The 8,234-nt window shown below is 33.4% G+C and overlaps 1 long non-coding RNA gene across 1 annotated transcript in view; it reads right to left on the bottom strand.

Annotated features, from left to right (window-relative positions):
- Positions 1-2,168: 2,168 nt before the first annotated feature.
- Positions 2,169-8,234, bottom strand: part of LOC123585568 — a 101,105-nt gene continuing 95,039 nt past the window's right edge. Inside the window, exon 3 of the long non-coding RNA XR_006706288.1 lies at positions 2,169-2,431. This is a non-coding gene — a long non-coding RNA (uncharacterized LOC123585568). The remainder of the gene's footprint in view (positions 2,432-8,234) is intronic.

Raw genomic sequence — 8,234 nt, 5'->3', positions numbered from 1 at the left:
ACTCTGGAAAAAAATGTTGGCGTTTGAAGGTAATCTGAAGAGAACTGATGTTTTGAAATACTGTCTTCCAATCCATGAAAAGTTTTGTCTATTACATTTATATCTCTATTATTACATTTACATCTATTTTTTAATTTTCCCGTATTCATGGTTTACATGTTTCCTTGTAGAGATTTTACACACCTTAGTGAAATTTATTCCCATGTTTTGCTTTTTAAATATTTTTGAAGTTACTGTAAGTGATACATTTTTAATGTCCGTAGGATTGTTAGTGAAGTTTCCTTTTTTGTTTCTCCCACTAGTTTTGTTTCCCTTGTTTTTTTTTAATGTTCTTCAGTTTATCCAGGTGCTTAAGAATGTTTCAGTGTTTTCAAAGAATCAGCTTTTAGTTTTGCTAGGTCTCTATAATGTATGTTTGTTTTCTATGTTAATAATTTTGGTTCTTAACATTTATAATTTCTTTTCTTCTATTTTCTTTAGGTGTCATTTGTTGCCATTTTCCCAAGCTATTTAGAGCAGTGCTTAGTTCATTAATTTTCCCATTCACCTTTTCTGGTATGAAGCCGTACATTATTTTTTTTCTTCTAGTAGCTTTAAGTGCACTCCAAATTTTTGGCATATAGCGTTTTGTTGTCACTCAGCTCAAAATATTTTCTAATTTTCATTTTAATTCATTCTTTGACACGTAAATCATTGTAGAAGTCAATTTTTAAATTTCCAAATATTTAGGGATTTCCTAGTAATCTTTTTTTATGATTCAGAGCTTGTTTATATTGACTTCAATTTTTACTGAACTAGAAGCAGAATGTACAGTTAACGAGAAAGTATAGAGACATACCAAAGGGTTGGCTTGTTGGGTGTCAGTAAGCTGGTGATGAAATCTGGATTCCATTGAAAAGCCAAAATATGTATTACAGGGTTTTTATTATGTTTTGTTTTGTTTTTTAACTCACATCAGTTTATAATGAAATATTATTTTTAATTATTCCATGAGATTACTTGTAAAATCATATTGAAATAAGATGATAAGGAAAAATATCTTACGGTATCTTATGGTATGTTTTTTTCTTTTTAAAGGCTCAAAATCATTAGGGTAGTAGACTTTGGAGAATAAATCCTTCCGAATTCTTTATGTTGTGGTATAGATATACTGACCCATTTACTCATTTATTTGGCCAGTATTTGTTGAGCCTCTACTATGTGTCATGCATTCTTTAAATAACCGTGATAAAGAGAGCTAGTGTCTCCTTCCTTGTGGAGCTTAAGGTCTGGCAGGTATTGGGAACAGAGTAAAAAATATGCCAGGGTATTATTTGGTTTGGGTCTGTTCTAAAAAGCATAGCCATGCTAAGACTTCCTTAGGAAAAAATTATATGGTACATACAATTTAACAAACTCAAATTTTACAATCAAAATGTCTTTCTAGCATGCAAAGAGGACTTAACCATGTGTGGAAATAATTATTTCTTTATGCAGCATAGAATTTGGAATTTGAAAATACATTACTTAAAACAGTCAGAAATTATTACTATTGGAGTTAATTTTGCACAGATTTGCATCATTTAGGCAGAAGCTGAAAATGTTGTAAGGGAGTTTAAGAGTATATTGTATTCCATTTCTTAATGCCTCATGAGAGTTGCACCTTAAGACAAATTGTACATGATCACCTGCTAAATCTACCAGTCAACTTTTCACTCCATTCTTAAACAACAGGGAATGTAAGCCCTTATAATCAATATCAATAAATAGCAATATTATCAAAACAAAAATTGCAGTTGGAGGGTGTGTAGACTACCAAGTGGAAAAAAACATAAGTCAAGTAATAAAATCTATTTCCTTTCCATCTTGCTATAAGGTAAATTTGAATAAAACTAAGTAAAAAATATGCATTAAAGGAAGAAAATAGGACAAAGTACAGTCATTCTTCATTATTACAGATTCCATAATTACAAATTCACCTATTCACAGGGCACCTGGGTGGCTCAGTTGGTTAAGTGTCTGACTCTTGATTTGGGCTCAGGTCATGATCTCACCATTCGTGGGATCAAGCCCCATGTCAGGCTCTGTGCTGACAGCGAGGAGCCTGCTTGGGATTCTCACTCTCTCTCTCCCTGTCCCTCCCCACCTCTCTCTCAAAATAAATAATATTACAAAAAAATTCACCTCACTAAAATGCATTTGCACCTCTACAATCAATAATCAAAGCTGTTTCAAGGTCATTCATAGACATGTAAGGATATCAAAAAATTTGAGTTACCTTTAGAGCAAGTTCCCAATGGAAGTCAAACAAGATGATGTTCTGTTTTCTTGTTTCAGCTCTCCTTCTGATTATCTTCTTTGCCGTTTATTTGGGCCACATTATTTGCAATTTTATGCTTCTTGGTGATTTTACTGTTTAAAATGGTCTCCAAAGCATAGTGCTGAAGTTTTCCTAAGCACAAGAATGATACATGTGTTAGGTAAGTTTCATTCAAGCATGAATTATAGTGTTGTGGCTGAGTCCAAGGCTAATGAATCAATAACATCTATTAAATAAAATGTTTTTAGATAGAAACACACAAAAACCTCTATATACTGATTAGTTGACAACAATACAACCAGAGACTCTAAGGAAACTAATCTTACATTTCTCCTAGGAGTAACGGCTCGTTGTTCATTAATTCATCATTCCTAATAAGTTTATAGAATATGACTACTGTGAATATGAAAATCAGCTGCATTTTGGTAGGAAATGTGAAGACAAAGTTTGGTGAGCATCTGACAAATCTATACATGATGCTACTTAAGAGCACCCAATTTTAGCCAAAAGTTTTTTATTGTCACAGTCAAGGAAAAAGCAAACAAACAAACAAAAACTCAAACATGGCTTAGAGATGGAGAATAAAAAGAAGCGAGAATTTGTCTCTAGGGGATCCAGAAGAAGAGAAAATAGAAGCTGAGGCATCTAATCCTTTAAATAACTTTGAAAGCTAGTCCAAAGATTTCCACTTCAACAAAGTTCACTAGACTTCTTGAAAAGGGCATTCAGTTCCCATTGGATTCATCATTATCCCACCCTGGGTGGTTTAAGATATTGAAAATTTCCTTATGCATAAAAAGACATTTATTTTTTTTAATTGGCGTACATTTTTTTTTTACTGATTTCACAAATAGTAACTCAACCTTGCCTACATATATAGTCAAAACTCATCCAATGCCAAACATCAAGTACAACATGTTTTGCACACTAGGTCTCTACAAATATTTGTTGAATTTATGAATTAGTGAAAAATGATGTATACACATTTGGGATTCAGGGGTGGAGACAGATATTTATGGCCATCAAGAGGCTATTTTTTTAAGCAGGATTCATGCTCAGCAGGAAGCTCAACGTGGGGCTTGAATTCACAACCCCCCACAGGTGAAGACCTGAGCTGTGATCAAGAATCAGACGCTTAACTGACTGAGTTACCCAGGCGCCCCTCAAGAGGCTATTTTTACAGTCATGATACCGAAGCAGTTCATCAGGAAAGTCATTTCAAAGAAGTGATCTGCTATGCAGAAAGAACTCCAGCCAAAAATAAGCTAATTAAAATGTCTTCCTGTCTGTAAATAAATAATAAATATTTGATGAGAAATCTCAACTGCTCAAAGCAAAATCACCTAGATGCTATACATGGATCCTCCCTAAATCAATTTTTAAAAAAGAATCAAATTGACTAAGAAATGTATAATCCCTGGGGCGCCTGGGTGGCTCAGTCAGTTAAGCATCCAACTCTTGGTTTCGGCTCAGGTCATGATCTCTGCTTCATGAGTTCAAGACCCATGTCAAGCTCTGTGTGGGCAGTGCAGAGCCTGCTTGAGATTCTCTCACCTTCTCTCTCTGCCCCTCCCTGCTCACTTTCTCTCTTGTGCGTGCATGCACTCTCTCACTCTCTTGTTCTCTCTCTCCAACATAAATAAAGTTAAAAAAATTAAAAACAAAAAAAGACATGTATAATCCCCTCTAGAAAGAGTCATCTTGCTATTGAACAGTGGACTACTGTCTTAACATTTTCATCAGTTTAAAACCACAAATAGCTGGGCAAATGATTAGATATGATTAGGAGTCCATTCTCTTTAGAGCTATGAAGAAATTAATAGGCTTCTCAATATATCAATTGTGAGCTTCAAAGAAAGGGCAAGGTTGTTGGGAAATTAACACTGGCATGAACCAGAACTGGAAATGATTTGTAAACTGAGAAGTTAAAATCAGAAACAGACGACAGTCTTTGTGTTTGAGAGAGATAGTAACATAATGTGCATTTGTTTTAGAACATGGATGGACAAATTCTGATCCTTGGATCAAATCTAGCCAATAGCCTGTAGTTATAGTTTTACTGAAACACAGCCATAATTACTCATTTATGCATTATCTTTGACTACTTTCTCACTACAACAGCAGATTGACTAGTTAGATAAGTACCTTATGGCCCTCAGAGCTTAAAATATTGACCATATGGATCTTTTAAGAAAAAGTTTGTCAACCAACTCCTGTCCTACACTAATATCTATCTCTTATATAGAATTAAGAATAAGGCTCCAAATATTCTGTGCCGTTTACTTTTTCTTTGCAGATGTTTTCAATAATTTCTTAATACTAAGTATAATGCATAATGTAAAATATCAAATTTGATTTCCATTGAATAAGGCTTCCTTCCTTTTTACTAAATAGATATTAGATCCTTGTGCATTCTGCTTTTACTTTTAGCATCTATCCCATAACAAACTGTATTGTTTTATTAAACCGAGTATTTCTGATACTAACCACAGAAAATTAGATTGAGAAAACAGAATACCGTATAATATGAATAATATATAATACAATTATGTGATTTGAGTCTCTTTCTTGTTCTATTTTCATTTTTCACCTCATGGATCTAGCAGCTGATGCCAAAAAAATTAAAAATAATAGTATAATTGCTTGTCTCTGACCCAAGTTTGTTGTCCACTTTATTATCAGTTTTGCTGGAGCTTCAGTTTCTTATTTCTAATACAGTATATTATTTTTTAAAATAATGCTTCATTTTGTTCAAATTGATTTGAAAAGATGTGTTGCTTTCACTTTTGAGTGTAATTTTTCCCTTGAACTCTGAAATCATAATTATATTTAATATCATTTCAGTGTGTTAAGTTATACTGCCCTTACAGAAGAAACATAATCTCTTTCTTAGAAAGAAATCAAACTCTTAGAGAAATATAGGTTAAATTATTTAGAGTAAGTGAAGAAACAAAACTCCAACCCAATATTTAGTATTACATTTTGCCAAATATTGTATTATAATGACACAAGAAAGAATGATATGAAGCACATAATGAAAGCACAGAGCACATAGTATGTGGGTTACCATAGAGTTTGGTAAGCTATACACAAACCGATAGCCTGAACTTATTGAAGATGTAAATTGAAGGACACAGAATTATGCTGGCCAAAAGAAATACTATTCAGATTTGATTGTCAAGTGTTATTTTTTTGAAGTGAAATTAAGAATATGCAAATAAGTTTTGCATTTTCTCAATGTTTTTGATGATCTGAAAAAATGTAATTGAATGGAACTTGAATGGAATTATGATAAAGTGAACTTCTCCTGTTGTCTGAGAATTCCTGTTGAAGATTAAAAAAAAAAACCCCAATAGCTAATAAGCTTCTCTACATTCTGAAGAGGAGCTTTTAGGCATTAGTCACAAGATTTACTAAGATTTGACCAGATCTGCTTCCTTCACTCTCCCTACCCCTGGTAGCCAAATAAAAGAAAGACTCAAGTCCATCAGAGGGAAGAATTTATCTGAGTGTTCAGTTATATGGTTATTAAAAATATGGTAATAGTCTCTGTGCCAAACAAAGCTAGTTGGGTTGTGAGAGAATCATATACAGAAATTTAGGGAGTATACCGAAGGTAAGGCTTACATGACATTCCCCACATGGATGGTTGTTGAGTTGGAGAAACTTGTGCCATGGTGCTGGAATGACTTGGTTGGGAGAACTTGGGGACAAGACTGGCACATTTCTCTTTGTTTGCAGGCATAATGTGAATGTAGAAGCCAAAAGGTTACCTTCCTCCATATGTTTCTGAAAATTTGATTCCAGATAGAGCAGTCACAGAAAAATGGAACAAGAGAGGGAAACACTGGGAGTGCCATACATGCCCACTTTTTAGTGTGATAAGAATCAGGGTTGACATAAAATAGAGGATGCCCAGTTAAGTGTGAATTTCTGGTAGACAACAAATAATCTTTAATGTAAACATATCCTCAATATTTTCATGGAACATACTTATTTTAAAATATTTTTCCTTGGGGCGCCTGAGTGGCTCAGTCGGTTGAGCATCCGACTTCGGCTCAGGTCATGATCTCAGAGTTCCAGAGTTCGAGCCCCGCATTGGGCTCTGTGCTGACAGCTCAGAGCCTGAAGCCTGCTTCAGATTCTGTGTCTCCCTCCGTCTGCCCCTTCCCCACTCATGCTCTGTCTCTCCCTGTCTCTCAAAAATGAATAAACGTTCAACAAAAATTTTTAATTAAAAAAAAATATATTTTTTTCCTTGTTTACCTGAAATTGATTTGGGCTAATCAATGCATGAAAGTGGCCAGAAAACCTGTCACTTCTATTCAGATGTACTCAAGGTTCAGAGAAGAAAGTTCTAAAATGGAATTAAAGACAATGGTTAAGGAAATACTAATATCCTATTTACCGCCCACATCTATCATTCAGATTCATCAATAACTTGGTTATATATGAAAATAAGTTATCAAGTGGGCTTTTCTAAATTCTGGATGTTTCCAGCCTCAAATAATACCTATTAGTAATCAACGAGTGTTTCCTTGGAAGCAAACCTTTTAGTTTTTGGCTTATTTGTTTTATGTTTAGTCCTACTTATATATAATTGAATTCCAGTCAGTAACAGCTGAAGTATAGAACTAGACGGAAGTTTTGTTTCATGTTGTCTGGTGCAGATTGATCCCAGGGGCCAAAAGCGCTAATACAAGACTTGATTACAGGGAAAAACAAAACAAAACAAAAAGAAAAAAAAAGAAAAGAAAAGAAAAGAAAAGAAAAGAAAAGAAAAGAAAAGAAAAGAAAAGAAAAGAAAAGAAAGAGGAAGGGAGTTGTAAAAATTGGCAATAAAGACTTGCTACAAATCATAACTGCTAATAAAAGGCCACAGTTGTTGTTCTGATATCATTGGCTTATATCATATAAAATTCCCCTGGGTTGTGCTTAAAATGTTTAAAATTTCAAACTAGGGTTATTAAAACTTAACAGAGAGTACTTATATTTTTTAAAGTATGATAAATATTTTACTGCAAACTGTTTTCATATATATGAAAATAACATGATCCAAAGATAATATTTTTGTTGTATTTCATTGTTGTAACTCACCTCTTAAACAATTCCCAAGTTCTCTAAATAACTAGCTAGGATACAATACTGAAACAAATAAAAGCAATAATTAGACAAGAATTCCACCAGGATATGTCTGTAATTTATCCCTTACGTGGAAAGATACTGGCTTTTAGTTTTGCACAAAACAGGTGTTCAAGAAATGTCTTAAATATTGATGCCTCGTCATTTCTATAAAAATTAATGTGTTTGAAGCTACAATTAGCAGAAAATAAATAAGTATTGGAAAGAATGCAGATCAGCTTTATGTTACAGTATTCTTAATGTTATCAGAGTCCATTTATTAAAAAGTAAAAGAAGTCACATTTTTCAACTTTTTTTTGTAATCTTCTCCATGTCTCCTTAAAAATCATCTATTTTGTAAATTTAAATTTGTAAAGCCTCTGTGGAAAACAGTGTGGAGTTTATTCAGAAAATTAAAAATAGAACTACGACATATGATCCAGCAATCTCACTTCTAGATACAGAGTTGATCATTGAATGACATAGGTTTGAACCGCACATGTTTACTTATATACAGATTTTTTTCAATAACTATAGTACTATAAATGCATTTTTCTCTTCCTTATGATTTTCTCAATAACATTTTCCTTTCTCTAGCTTACTTTATTGTAATACTACAGTAAATAGTACATATAACACAGAAAATATGTGTTAATCAACTGTTTTCTGCTTCCAGTCAACAGTAGGCTACTTGTAGTTAAGTTTTTGGGGAGTCAAAAGTTATATGTGGATTTTTGACTCCCTGGGGACCGGCCCCTCACCCTTGTGTTGTTCAAGTGTCATTTTCCAAACAAAATGAAATAATTATCTCAAA

Source organism: Leopardus geoffroyi, chromosome C3 (assembly GCF_018350155.1).
Source record: "Leopardus geoffroyi isolate Oge1 chromosome C3, O.geoffroyi_Oge1_pat1.0, whole genome shotgun sequence".
Taxonomy (NCBI): Eukaryota; Metazoa; Chordata; class Mammalia; order Carnivora; family Felidae; genus Leopardus; species Leopardus geoffroyi.
The sequence above is the reverse complement of the archived record's forward strand: the minus strand, read 5'-3'. Positions and strand labels throughout refer to the sequence as shown.